Source organism: Stenella coeruleoalba (genome assembly GCF_951394435.1).
Source record: "Stenella coeruleoalba genome assembly, chromosome: 17".
Classification (NCBI taxonomy): Eukaryota; Metazoa; Chordata; class Mammalia; order Artiodactyla; family Delphinidae; genus Stenella; species Stenella coeruleoalba.
Window position 1 is genome coordinate 66,399,159 of NC_137163.1, and position 14,709 is coordinate 66,413,867.

At 39.8% G+C, this 14,709-nt stretch overlaps 1 long non-coding RNA gene across 1 annotated transcript in view; it reads left to right on the forward strand.

Annotated features, from left to right (window-relative positions):
* The window catches only part of LOC307175766, a 158,762-nt gene that overhangs the window by 1,654 nt on the left and 142,399 nt on the right, over positions 1 to 14,709 (forward strand). The window lies entirely within an intron of this gene.

Sequence of the window (14,709 nt, forward strand, 5' to 3'; positions counted from 1 at the left end):
AACCATTGTTATTGCTACCATGTGTGAGTCCCGGCTAGGTGTCAGGCACTGGCTAGATGTTTTACACGCATTCTTAACATAGCGATTGTCCTAAAATAGAGCTGTTTAAAAAAAAAAAAAAAAAAAAACTTCATTTCTCAGATGGGAAAACTGGTCATACAGCTTAGGAAGTGACAGAACTAGTATTTGAATCTAAGTCTGTCTGTGATTTTTCCATTCTGCTGAAAGCTGGAAGAAACCTGAGAATCTCATCTGCTAGTTTTCAGACTGGGTTCCGAGGAGCAGTAGACTTCCAAGGAAGTGCTTCAGGAATTTGGGGTTGGGGGGGGATAGGGAGGGAGCAAATGTGAGGAGGAGACCAAGTCACCTGGGCTTGGGTGCCATTCACTGGATTCAAACAAAGAAGCTTCATTTTCGTCTGTTTTATAGAGTGACTTTAGACTTTGTTTAAAACAAGGGCTTTGCTACTAAAAAAAAAAATTATTTTGAAACTCTAGAACTCGTTTAAATTCTTCATTAAAAAGGTATACAGCTTGAGGTTCAGAGAGATTAAATGCCTTGCCCAAGATTTTATAACTGGCCCAGCATTAACTTCAGATGTCCAAGCTCTGCCTGGAACCCCAGGTCTCCCTGAGTCCTTTATCTCCCCAGTGGTTAAATTGCAGGGAGAGTGAGAGAAAGTCTGACCTGACTGTGTTTCCTGACAGTATTCTTGAAAACTGAAGGCAGGCATACTCTTGACTTTGGCTTGATAGACCATTTTCTGTCTCTTTAGCTCGGAGTCTAAATTAGTCAACATTCACCTCGTGGCAAATGAAGATCAAATGAGGAGTAAATATGTAATCTGTCTGGATGATTTAGGGCTCTCGTCCTCTTTTCATTCAAATCAAAGCAAGTAGCAGAGGATACTTCCGCGTGAATCATCTAGCTGACATAGCCTTGGCCTGAGAGTACTCCTGCTAGAAAACTGCTTATGCCCCCATGGTTATCAGTCCAATCAAAAGTGACTCTTTTCACAGGAGACACCATAGGTGTGGCGAAGACATTACTCATAGGTGTGGCGAAGACATGACTCTTAAGGGGGTCCGTATAGCCAAGGGGAAGTGAGTCTCCTGTGAGTCCACATAGCTTGCACGGCTTGTAAAGTCTAAGATTTCACATGCTGCTTTGACATCTTTGAGCCTCACGGGGCCCCGAAGGGCTGTGAGTTCCCCTGCTTTTATTTGTAGTGCTCCCACCGAAGTGGGAAAGGCTCCCCCAGTGGTTAGGTCCCCGATAGCTGGGCATCATCACTCCACCTGGGCCTCATCCTAATAGGTTTCACTCCCCTGCCAGCCCACACAGTCATTGCAACAGGCCAATCACATCGTCCCTGGGAACCAGGGTACCACTTACCATCTTGTTACTACAGAGCCTGCTCCCCAGAGCTCCTTCTTTTTTTAAAACTAATTTTTATTGGAGTAGAGTTGCTTTACAATATTGTGTCAGTTTCTTGCTGTACAGCAAAGTGAATCAGTCATACTTATACATATCCCCTCTTTTTTGTGTTTCCTTTCCATTTAGGTCACCACAGATCATTGAGTAGAGTTCCCTGTGCTATATAGTAGGTTCTCATTAGTTATCTATTTTATACATAGTAGTGTATATATGTCAGTCCCAATCTCCCAATTCAACCCACCCCCGTGCTTGGTAACCATGTTTGTTCTCTACATCTGTGACTCCATTTCTGCTTTGCAGATAAGTTCATCTCTACCATCTTTCCAGATTCCACATATAGGCGATATTACACGATATTTGTTTTTCTCTTTTAGACTTAACTTCACTCTGTATGACAATGTCTAGGTCCATCCACGTCTCTGCAAGTGGCACTATTTCGTTCCTTTTTATGGCTGAGTAATATTCCATTGTATATATGTGCCACATCTTCTTTATCCATTCCTCTGTAGGTGGACATTTAAGTTGCTTCCATGTCCTGGCTATTGTAAATAGAGCCCCCCAGCTCCTTCTTGTTCCCTCTGTTCCCAAATGTGCCTCTGTGTTGCCCCATGTGGCACGAAGTGTCTGCTTCCCCTGGGTCATTAGTGTATGTGACTAGTATAAACTGTTCTTGATCCCCTGTGTCCCAAGTCAGATGTCCTATGTTTGGTCATCCCAGAACCCTAGGGCAGGAGTCCCTCCCTCCCCCACGGGGTGAAGAGGAGGCGAACAAAACAATGACCAGACGTTAATGCTAATACGAAATGGAATTTTCAGAGAACTAGTGCCAAATATCACATCCTTTGGAGTTTTGCTAAGCATCAGGCTATTGGCAAATAGAAATGACTTTTAACTGAAATTAGCCGGAACTGACCTAATAAACTGACCTTTATTAATTTCAAGGCCCCTGAGCTTTCCCATCTGCCCTTTTTAATTTTTACTATTCTCACCTGGAGATTTTTGCAAGCAACAGCATCGTTCTCTTTCCTGAGACGGCTTAACTGTAGTCCTGCCCAAAGGCAAAGGAATCAGAAGATGACCCTGCCATGCCTGTCATTTAAATCTTTACTAACAGCATTCTTTCAGAACAATGTAGCAGAAAGAATTTTTCGCATCTCTACAGACAAGAGATTATAATAAACAGATTTTTTTTCCATCTGAAACATCCCAATATTAATGTACAATATTCTCAGCCCTAGAAACAAAGCCTTCGATGTAATTTCTTTCCCTGTTCGTGAGATTTACAATAGGAAGGTCGTGTTTGTACTAGATTTTGGCTTGAAATTAATCTTCTTTTCTCCTCAGCATTTCTGTAGAATCCATGCACTTCATTATTTAGTCATTTCCAAGTATTAAATGCCTGTCATTTTTGAACAATGATCTAATCTTCCCTTTATGGGTGGAGAAACTGAGTTGTGAAACTTGCAAATCATCGCCAGGACACAGATCATTCTAAAGTTTGTGGCTACCCGTGGAAATGCTTTTCTTCCACACATCTTAGATTACAAAATAAAATTGTAAATTGTCTCAGAAGCAGCAAGCATGACATTCTCCAGTTATTAGAAAGTATTCATTAAAAGCTCATTTGCATTTTGCCTTACGAGAGAAGCTTTATGGAGTAAATAAATACATTCAAACTCCACCATCAACCTCAACACAGGCTGTGCTGGAATCACGTCCCCTGTCTCTGGGCTGTGCCTCATACAGATCAAAATATATTCTTAGTTCCGTTGGACAAGGGTTCATTTGAACCACATCTGGTGCTCATCAAACCTCTATTTTAGGAGTGGGGAATTCTTTTTCAGAGATACATTATGTCTGGAAGGTCTATGGCAGCAAACAGTCCTCATTAAATTTCACAACATTTTACCCACATATATACAGTACTCGCTTTTATGTGATTACGGGGCCCAGGCAAAACCCTGCGCGGTCACTTCAAAGAATTCCTCACTTGACTAATTCTAAAGAGTAAATTGATTTTCTCATCATTTGTTGTGTTTGACAATAGAAAGGCTGACACAGCAACATTGCTAAAATGACATCTCCTTTCTATTCAAGGGGAAGGAATTCGTGTTAATATTCTTAATGACTGGCATCTTTATGAGAAATGTGAAATCATTTATCCTCAGCAATAACCTGCCGAGGATTAAAAAGTACTTGGTACTTAGAACGGAAGTCATCTGTCAGGAAAAATTATTTAGACGGATGCAAATGAACTGAATAAATTGGCTTCCTAATTATGGTGTGTATATTCAAGTTTGTTAAAATTGGTTTGAGCTGAAGAATTTGGAGAGGATCTTTCAAGAAGTGGTCTGACATTCTGCTGGAGGAAAAGATAACACGTTCGTTTGATAAACTCCTTTCATATTTCCTAAGGATTTCTGGAAATGATTTAAGAAGCAAGGGCATGTAAATCAAGAGAAAATGCATTAAGTAAGCGCACGTATGTCTTGCTAATTTGGAACAACGGTAATAATGCCTCATGGAAAACACCAAACAGCGCGTTCATCTTGATGCCCTAGATTCTAAATAACCCATAGTGTTTTCCATGGGGGTTTGTTTCAACCCTCTCAGGGCCGGCTTGGGCATTAACCCAACGGAACACGTCTAAGGCAGCCCTTCATGAACGATGTAGAGACCAGTCTGTATTCTGTAGGAACTGTCCCACTCTTAATGGGCGTGGTGTTGCACACCAGTTAGCAAGTCTTTATTGGAATCTCAGTCTTCTCTGCCTCGCTAGCTTGATAGCAAACCTTCATTTAGCTCTTTACCAAAAAGCCTAGTAAATTGTGGGAAGAAGCACTTTACTGGCATTGGCAGTTGAATGAGTCTGAAAAAAAAAGGGTGTAAATTGTGGGCAAATGTAAACTCCCTCATGTAATTAATGATGAGGTTTTACTGTTTAGCATTTATGTAGAACTTTCTTTTGAGAAAAAAAAATCGGCGTTGATTTCTGAAGACAAACTGACATGGGTCCAAATCCTAGCTCTACAGGTGTGTAATTTTTTTTTTTTAATTTTTAGTCTTCTAACTAGAATGACTAGTACAGGAATAATGAAGTCAGAAAGTGAACAGCAGTGTATAGCACGTGGTCGGTACTCAGTATCATTCAGTTTCTCCCTCCTTTTCTGGCTCTTTTAGGGTGTTCGTGTCCTAATCACTAGTTCAGTATTATTTGCCCTGAGTCAGTAAAAAACATTCCTTTCTTCAGTGAGCACGAGCTAAGCGGTGACCCTGGCAATAGCTGCTTAGGTTCCTGTATTTAAATATAAATATTAAATGATATAAAGAGATAACAGTAAGGGTCTCTTTAAAAAGACAATGACTGATAATTATTAATAATAACCTGAATGTTATTGTTGTGACTTCAGCCCTGGAGACAAACAGTTATTCAGGGCATCTGGTCAACTCAAGCTGTTAGGGTTGGTGTAAGAAATCCAAAGAAAGCTTTTTCTTTCTTTGATGCCGAATCCAGTTTGCCCCCTCCAGTCTTTTTGTGAGCAGGCGGAGGAAAAAATGGCAAATGCAGGGCTTCCCTGGTGGCGAAGTGGTTGAGAGTCCGCCTGCCGATCAGGGGACACGGGTTCGTGCCCCGGTCCGGGAAGGTCCCCCATGCCGCGGAGCGGCTGGGCCCGTGAGCCATGGCCGCTGAGCCTGTGCGTCCGGAGCCTGTGCTCCGCAACGGGAGAGGCCGCAACAGTGAGAGGCCCGCGTACCGCAAAAAAAAAAAAAAAAAAGGCGAATGCAAAAACATATATACTAGAGAGCAGGGGCTGGGCAGAGCACAGGAGCACAGACTGGGCAGAGAAGATGAGGAGAAAGCAGAGGCGTGGGGGACATAGCTGACCGCGGGGCTGAAGTCTCTGAGGGTTGCTGATAGAGGATGTGCTGAGCCCAAGACAGGAAAAAGCCTCGTTTTGCAGAATCTGCAAGTACCCGTGTCTGGGGCTGGCAAGTGCATTAGTAAGAAGAACCAGAGATTAAGAGCCCAAGCCTGAGGCAAGGGTGATGGACAGCAGGAGGAGTGATAATGGGCAACGCCTGAAAGGAACGGCTTTAATGCTATAAACCGGTGCCAAGTGGAGAAACCTGAGACCCGATGTGTGATTGACTTCCACGAATGCACTTTTTACCCTGAAATTCCCTGACGTTGCAGTCAAGTTAAGCTGTGCACTTAAGGTGTCTGTGTGCTGGGGGGCGGGGCACGGGGGAGGACAAAGGTCATATTACTAAAGCAGGAAGGAGGCGGGAGAATGTTGTCCTCTTGGCTCACCTAACTCTTGTTTGAAGAAAAATGGATACAAGTGAATATTATTGGAAACTGGTGTGGGAAGAAACCACAAAAGGGACAGCTGGAATCGTGGGCTGGAAGAAAGGAGGTGGAAAAGTATATCCCTTGTATCCTGCCACTTCCCTTGACCTCACCGTCTTCCCTGACTGGTCCCTTCCTGCATCGTCAGCCGGTACCTGCGAGGGCACCTTACATAGTAAGTCAGCTGTGTTCACCTTTTATCCTGACTGGTTATAGCAAAGGGAAAAATCATGGACTCCCAGCAGTAAGACTGAGTATGACTTTTGTCACAGAGACAGGAGGTTATCCAAAAAAGGTTATCCAGACAGTCGAAATCTGTCAGATTATTGACAGAGCAGTTCAAGTTTCCAAAAGCTGGCTTAAAAGTTTTTTAAAGTGAAATTTGGTTTCTTCTTTACATTTTTTTTTTCCTGGCTTTGAAACTGTGTTTTGCTTTAAAGCTGAGGTTTGGCAAATTGAACCAACTCAATTTTTAGGTCTTGTATTTAAGTATTTAGATCATGACGTCTTAGAAGCTTTTTAATAGAGAACTCCAAACATCATTTATTCATTTAACAAACATTTACTGAATGCTTAATGTGTGCCAGGGGTTGCTGCTGATACAAATAGGATGTGGTACCTGCTTTTTCAAACATATGCTTTTCCATACAAACTGTGTTCCTGGAAAGAATTCTCTCGATTGCAGAAGTGAAAGATCACTGAATATATGGAAAAGAAATTGGCTAAAATATCAACTGAGCTTAAAGGAAAAAAGGGAAAATGTGGAATAGGACAGTTTAATTAATGGTAGGAGTTCAGAGTGGTCCAGGTCCTGCCTTAACCCCTGTAGTTCTACACATCAGTCAAGTTAGTCAGACTCTCAGACATGTTTCCTTGTTTGTATGATGGGGACCATGAGAACTGCATGTCATAGAGATGTTGAACAAATTAAATTAGATAATGTATATAAAGCACTTACTTGCACACAGCAGGTACGTATTCAATAAACCTTAGCTGTTATTATGTATAATATTAGTAAATAAAACACAGGCATCTTTTTCAGTCATTTAGTTTTGTTCTTTAAGAGAATGTTATTTTTTTCTATTACTAAATAAAGCATGAGCCCTAGAATTTTCAGATATGGTCATTAGGAGTATAAAAGGCATTGGAATGTCAAGGGCATAAATTGGAAAGAGTACTGGTTCTGGAATTTTAGGACCTGAGTATCTCTCTGCAGAATATGACTGCCAGTTAATAGCTATGAACAATAATGATATAAGTAACCTCCACAGCCTGTTTCTTAATCTGTAAAATGGGTCCAGTAATGCCTGTGCTATCTACTTCATCCAAAGAGTTATGAGGATCAAATAAAATAGGATTGTAAAAATGATTTGAAATGGGTAATATGATATATAAATAAAAGTTACAGCTAAATAATAATTATGAGTTTCCCCTGAGCTATGGTACTGATGACTGACTGGCAAAAAATGTAATTGTGGTTTATAAATATTTTAAGTGGAAATTACTTTTCAGTTTATACAGGAATAGATTATAGGTTTGGAGGAAGTGTGGAGAACTAGAGACCTGAATTCTAATCAGCTCTATTAGCATATGCAAATTATTTAACTCCCGTATCTCTATATCTTCTATAAAAAAGTCTGTATTTGAAAATAATTATAAAGAAAAAATCTAAGGTTTGGAGAATTGATCTAACTTACAGAAAAGTTGCACAAATAATAGAAAAAACACTTGTATACCATTTACTCAGATCCATATATTGCTAATAGTTTGCCCCAGTCTTTTTATCAATTGGTCACTCACTTTCTCTTTCTATGTATTTATGTATGTTTGCATGTATATATTTTGTTTGTTCTTCCTTGAATTCAATGAAAGTTGCATACCTCATGGTCTTATAACCCTAAATATCTTTCAGTGACACAGGTACTTAGTTGGGTGACGTGCTCCACAGGGTGGTAAAAATCAAATGAAATGTTGGAAAGCACTTTGGAAAGTATAAATTGTTATATAAAATTAAAAGTTTCATAAATTGGGAAAAATCAAATTTCATAAAACATCAGAGGAATTACTAAGGAAGGACAAACTAAGGAAGTCCATTTTCAATGTGTATAAGAAGCTAAAGATTGAGCAAACTTAGGAGTCTCTGTGATGAGTGAGGGAAACGAGAAAGATGCTCTCGAGTTATATTACTTCTGGAAGGACCTGCGTCCTTTTTGTGTGTTGTTTTTTTATTTTTAACAGTTTGCCATTTTATGTGGTCTCTTTGGTGGAGATCGTGATCATGTTTGAGAAAAAATCATCGAAACTCAAGGGCAGTTGCTGCTCAGAGGCAGAACAAAAGAGCTGTAAAGAGTTTGGGAAGAGTTCAGCTTTATTTCTACTGGTCCTCCCTTTGAGTAGTGAAAATGACCTGCTTTATTTTCATTATAAACAACAGTTGACATACAAATAAGAAATAGGAAAGCATGTTTTATAGAAGTGGTCAATGTATAGGCTTAGTTGAAAATAGTATGAACAAAGTATTCTTAAGGACCAAAGACATAATTTTTCATAGAATCCGTTTCCAGCACTCGCTGTGATTAAGGTTTAGCTATATGAAAAACAGGTAATTATTCTGCCAAATTACCTCTACCTTGACAATAGAATTCTCCCTTTCATCAGCAGATGTAATACTGGTAAGCCTGATTTCTTTATAATAATAACCAGGTTTCCAGTCACACCCTCCAGTGAACTGAAATATAGCCAATAACTTAACAATATGAATGCAAATACTCTTTTTCCTGTGGCATATTTCTTTCATTGCTCTGAAAATTATAATGGCTTTCTTTAGGTACTTATAACAACAAAAAGAAATCTAGGACATGTTTTGAAAACAAAACTATTTTTTCAAAAAAATCAAAACCACACTTAAGGATTCTAAGTTAATCTTTTATTTTGAGTTATTAAATTGTTATTCTCAATAGTGCAAGATGAAAAATGTAAGTTAATGGTTATGAAAGACATTTATAATCCAACAATGATTAATTCTACTTCCTTTACAAATAGATCAGTTTTAGACATAAATTATGTAGGTATATAATGGTATATACACTCACATAATTTATAAAGCTGTGAAGAATATGGCCCTTATACTTCTCTTGGGAAAAGTCCAGTACCTGGGGACGTACTTAAATGTTTATTTCTCAATGAGGTGACATCACTGAGGGACAGCCCAACTGATGTAAGGCAACAGGTTTCCCTAATGTAATATATTTGTAATCACTTGAAGCGTGAAGCAGTGAAGTAGGAGCTAGAAGCCATGAGTTCTAACACTGATTACTCCACTCACTAGCTCTCTAGAATCCTATCTCAGATTCAGTTTTCTGGTGTGCAGAAATGCCGTATTTGCTTTGCTTACCCAAAGATTGCAAGTTCCAATGATTTAACTCAAGGGAAAATGTTTTGAGGGAGTGATGGTAAATACTGTCATCATTGCCTGGGTAGCATTCTTTCGGCAAAGGTTAAAAAGTGCCTTTACAAACAAGGCTCTTGATAACAAAGCTACAAACTTTTGAATCAGTGCTTGGGTATTTCTGGTAGAATGGATTTTCCGCAAAGAATACATTTAAACAGTAAATGCTTGTGCTGGTATTTGTTCCAGTCCCAAGAATTCTCTGCAGTCCCTGATTTTTCATCATGGCACTAGCAAGAGGGGCCATGGGAGAGCTGGGTTCATAGCTCCATGTTCTCCTTAGTTCTAGTGTACAACTGACGCGTGAACTCCGGTTAATCCTGGTAGAATTTTACTGCCTTGTATTTTTGATAAAGCCTGGCCTATAGAACTATCTCTGGTAAGAATGAGTTTTAGGATTCTTAGGCAGGCTTCAGTTTCCTCAGATGTAAAATGAGGGATTTTACGTAGATGATCTCTAAGGTATATCTCTAATATTCTGTACTTCTATGATATTTTCCGTGCCTTTCCTGGGAAATCTAGCCTTAATTCTGATTATTTAAGAAAACTACACGACATAATATCTGGTAGCTTTGACAGAATGTGTGATAATTTCCTCTTTCTTCTAAGTGATTTAAAGCCTCTCATCTCACTGGCAAATTGTCCTACAAATGAGAATGTGATTTTGAGCCAATGAATTTTTACAGTCAAATCCCACGACAAAAAACAAACAAAAAAACCCCCAAAAAACAGTATGATTTACTGTGGAGTTTACAGGGCATTTTAATTTATGATATGCAGCAGATAGTGGACACTTCCATTCAGGTGGGACGGGTCTATCTAGCACTGTCTTTAAAATTCTGGTCTTGCCGTAGTTTTACATGTCCTTAAAAATGGAATTGTCACAATCACCTCAGTTCAGCTCTCAAGAGAAATTAATTGATAGCATAGACTCCTGCATGGCTGGCGTGTGAGTGACACCCAGCTCTACAATTTCGCATCTAATCAAGGAAGATGGGAATTCTAGTTGGCCTATTGTCTATTTGAATCTGTTTCTGGATGGAATCCAGCTGGCTCAAATGTAGCCCTGGGACAGTGATGTGGGCAGAAGAAGGAAAAAAATTAAGCCAGAAAACTGGTGCATGAGACAGTGCTTTCCACATTGTCAAGAGAATTGCCTGGTGTAGCTGTGAATTTACTTTTGATTAGTTTCCTGAAATTTCTCAGTGACTAAAATGCAATTTTCTATCCCAATTATCCTTGATTATTCTGGCTCTGACTATATAATGAAGACCTATATATCAGATATACCATCTTGAAGCTATGCTTGATAGATGCAGAGGTTTAAAACTTCTACCTTATTGTTTCTAACAGTAAAGAGAGGGAGCAATATTAAAAATCTATGAAGAATAGCACGAAATGCAAAATTGGACCTAATTAAGAGCTAAAATTATACGGCAACGTTTTAAGTGGTAAGAGATCACCTATGAGAAGGAAATTATTAACAGTTGGTGTAGCTAGGAAAAGAAAGTTCCGTGGAAGTAAGGGGGTAATTTTTCTTCAAGGACGGGTGAGATGTGGACATTCACAACCATAATGGGAGGGCAGTCCGAGCCCAGAAAACAGTATGAGCAAATCCTTAGTAGCAGAAGTAAGCGATGTAAATTTAGGAGATGCTGGACCAGCTTAGGAAGAGCAGAAAGCACATTGGGGAAAGGGGATGATTGTAGTGGAAAAGATGATGTGGGTCCTTAAAGGCTGGTGTTTCATTTAGGCTGGATGCTGTAGGAAACTGGAAGATGGCTGTTTTAGAGTAATGGAAGGGCAGGATGAAAACAGTGCTAAAGGAAGATGAGTTTAACAGTGATATGTAAGATGAATGGGAAGAAGAAAGATAAAGTGTAAGCTCCGTTTAGAAGCAAGAGGTGATGCAGAACTGGATTAAAGTCCTTCCCTGTTCTCCCACCATCGTTTTTAGTTTTAAGGGGAATGTTTTATTTATTTAGACTGGTCTTAAGGGAAGAGCAGAGTTTTCCAGTTAAGGAGAATAATGTAATCTAGATGGAGAGAATGGCAGAATAAAGGTTAAAAGGTAGTGGGTGGCATGCTCCTGAAAGGTTAATTTGCTCAATATCTCACTATTAATGGTAGCCAAGTTCTAGAATCCAGGTTTCCAATGTTTTTCCACTTTACCACCCTGCTTCTTTTTCCCAGCTATAACACTACTGCCACTATTTAGCAAATTTTATTTCATTGCTAGTCACATTTTAATTTACTACTTGCCCAGCATGAAATGTGATTTACCTGAAGCCAATGAGGCAGTCCAGTGGGGTTTTCTAAGCTTCCAAAGGGGTTAGAACAGTGGCAGAAGCAATTGGAAAAATGTCTCCAATTCCACTTCTGAGATAACTGTAGTGGTTGACCGGAATGGTGGCTCAGTGGGTCTCTGATTTTAGAGCAAAACAACTGAGAATAACAATCGCTATGCATGAAGTGTTTCATAAAGCTTATTTCCTCTCTGTTTTCTGTCCTTATTTTTGTGTCAAAAAACATGGCTCTAGGACAGAACATGTTTTGACTGGTATTTTTTTCCCCCTTCCTCTCCATTTATTCATTTTTCTTTTCTTACAAGGACCACGCTTCTCCCATTGAAGAAGTCTTTGTACCCCTGAGACAGGTCGACAAGCTAACATGTAGGAGTAGAATCCTGAATTGAAATCTGAATTTAGACAGTCTGAGATGAAGGAGGTTAGGAATATCAGTCCACATGCCATACCTTCATCTCCAAATACGCACTTGAGCCCATTGACCTACGTGGACACCGGCTGAAGAGACCTAGTGTTAAACTTGACAGCTAAATCCAGCTTTTGTGTTCGCTGCATATGATGTTTATTGCTCTAATGATGGCGCTTGTGTATTCTATCTTTATCCCTTGGTTCTTTGCACTGGATGTCTCAAGAATGACCAATTCAGTCATTAGCCATTAATAGTTTCTGAGTGTATACTGACTCATGCCAATTCAACCCCCATGCAACCCTAAATGAGAACGAGATTTACAAGTCCTAATACTTAGGCTGGCATTTCTCCCATAGGAACCAGGGAACATGGTTCAGAAAACTCAGTTGAGTAAAATAAAGTGGGCCAAAGTCTTCATTAGATACTTGAACAGAACCCAAGTCTCTTTTGAGGAACCAAAATGCTGTCAGGTCTCCACAGGTCAATTTTATTCCCACAAATTTCTAGCAAGAGGATTACATTTTAAATTCCAAATCTGGCGGACTCAAGCTGTGTATTCTTTAATCGTGCTGCTCCCAACATCTAGTGCAAGAGTGTGAAATGGCAAATATAATCGTCTACCTCTAATAAAATGATACCTAATCCTGAAAACTATTCATTGATTTAATATCAAGAATGGCTCTCCTGTTTTGGAGAGAAGCTTAAAACGAACTGTGGCTGAAACAAAATAAAAGGGTGGTACAAGAGGAGATAGAAAGCAAAGCAGGGGGTGGGGTGGGAAAACCTTAAAATTAAAAATGATTTGTCTTTGTAGTTAGTGAAAAAGGGAGTGTCAGTATCACTTGTAAAATGTCATTCATACATTCTGCAAAAGGATGTCAACCAAGGTAGAAGCTGAAAGTTCTGAGCAGAAGCAACTTAAATATTTCATCTCTTCTTGCCTCTAGACTCTTTAAATTAAATGTCCCTCTTCAGCAACATTTTCTTAGTTGAAAGAAGAGAATTATAGGTATTTTGCAGAAGTAGTTTGTTGTTCTTGACTTGAAAAGTCCCTTACTACCCTAAAGTTTAAAAACACTAGAATAGTTATTGGGTCAACTATTTTCTTAATCTGAGAAGAGATTCTTTTTATCTAAGGAGGAATATGTCATAAAAAACATCAGTTGTGTATGTCTTATGTCCATTGATGATCAGAAAGTTAGATTTTATCTGTTTAAAATTATATTACTGAACATTTATATGCACATATATGTACCTGTTTGCATTATAAAGTTATCCCAACCATAGCTTGGGATATTTATGGTGTTGCAAAATGAAATTCCACTTCCAGCATCCCCATTTTCCTTAGGTGGTGTCACCATTCCCTGGCTACCTGGGCTTGAAGCCTCAGTGTCTTCTCTGTCACTTGTCTTTCCTTTGTCCTCTATTTGACCAATTACCAAGTTGTTTATATGGTCATTTAGTTCTTCACAATGTTTCTTACACCCATCCTTTCCTCATTCCCAATGTCTCTGATGAGAACAGGCAACTCTTTTTCTCTTTTTTTGGGCTCCTGGTACTCTCCCAGTTGTGTGTTCTCTCTCTCTGTCTGTCTCTCTCCCCATTCCTGAAAAATCTACTGCTTAAACTTCCTAAGGCATCTATTTCAACTATGAAATCCAACCTCTCTACCTGATGTCCTGATGTGTCACCACACTCTAGAGTCTGGCCTAATTTAGCTGACATGACATGCTTAAAATAGAAAAGAGTACAGAGGAGAGGCGACCAAGGACCATACTCTTTTTTTTTTTTTTTGCGGTACGCGGGTCTCTCACTGTTGTGGCCTCTCCCGTTGTGGAGCACAGGCTCCGGACGCGCAGGCTCAGCGGCCATGGCTCACGGGCCCAGCCGCTCCGCGGCATGTGGGATCTTCCCGGACCGGGGCACGAACCCATGTCCCCTGCATCGGCAGGCAGACTCTCAACCACTGCGCCACTAGGGAAACCCATCTTTCTCCTTCTCCTTTCTCATCTTCTCTCTCTTCCTCCATAACCCCTCTTCCCTCCCTCTTCCCCTTCCTTTCCACCCTCTCCTCTGCCGAGTGCCTCTCTTCACTGTATTCACAAATCCTCTGACTCAAAAATACTATGTCTTGGCTTGAAAATGACATACACAGTTTAACTCCAGGCCTTAACTCAAGTGGTTCCTTCTGCCATCTTGGAAAAAGAATACAGCTGTTTGAATCCTGACTAAGTTCTAGGCACTTAACTTTATTATCTCATTGAACCTTGGAAACCACACTTTGTGATCACCGTATCCCCATTTTATAGAGAAGGAAACTGAGTAAAAGAGGGTAAATGAATTGTCCCCATGGAGTTTGTCAAGAATGGAGATGAATCACAGCTCTGATTCATCTGCTTCACGATATGGAGAAAAGTCTTCCCCGGCTCCGGTTCCAGCTCCTCCAGTAGGGGCTCTGTGGACATCCCTTTTAATTAGTATTAATAATTAATACTTAACCACAAGATTTTTTCCATTGCTACTAGAAATTTTTTTTTGTAGGGGGCGCATTTTCCACTCACAGCTAAACTAGAGATTCCTGCAGGGCAAGGATGGTGTCCTATATTATTTTGTACTCCTCTCAGCACTAGGATAGAGATACATACACAGGAAGTTCTTGAGTACACACGGACTAAATGAATTAGCACATCGACACAGCTTTCTTAAGCCTCTTCCTTTTGACTCCATTTAGAAGGCGCCTATGGCTCTTCCTTAGACA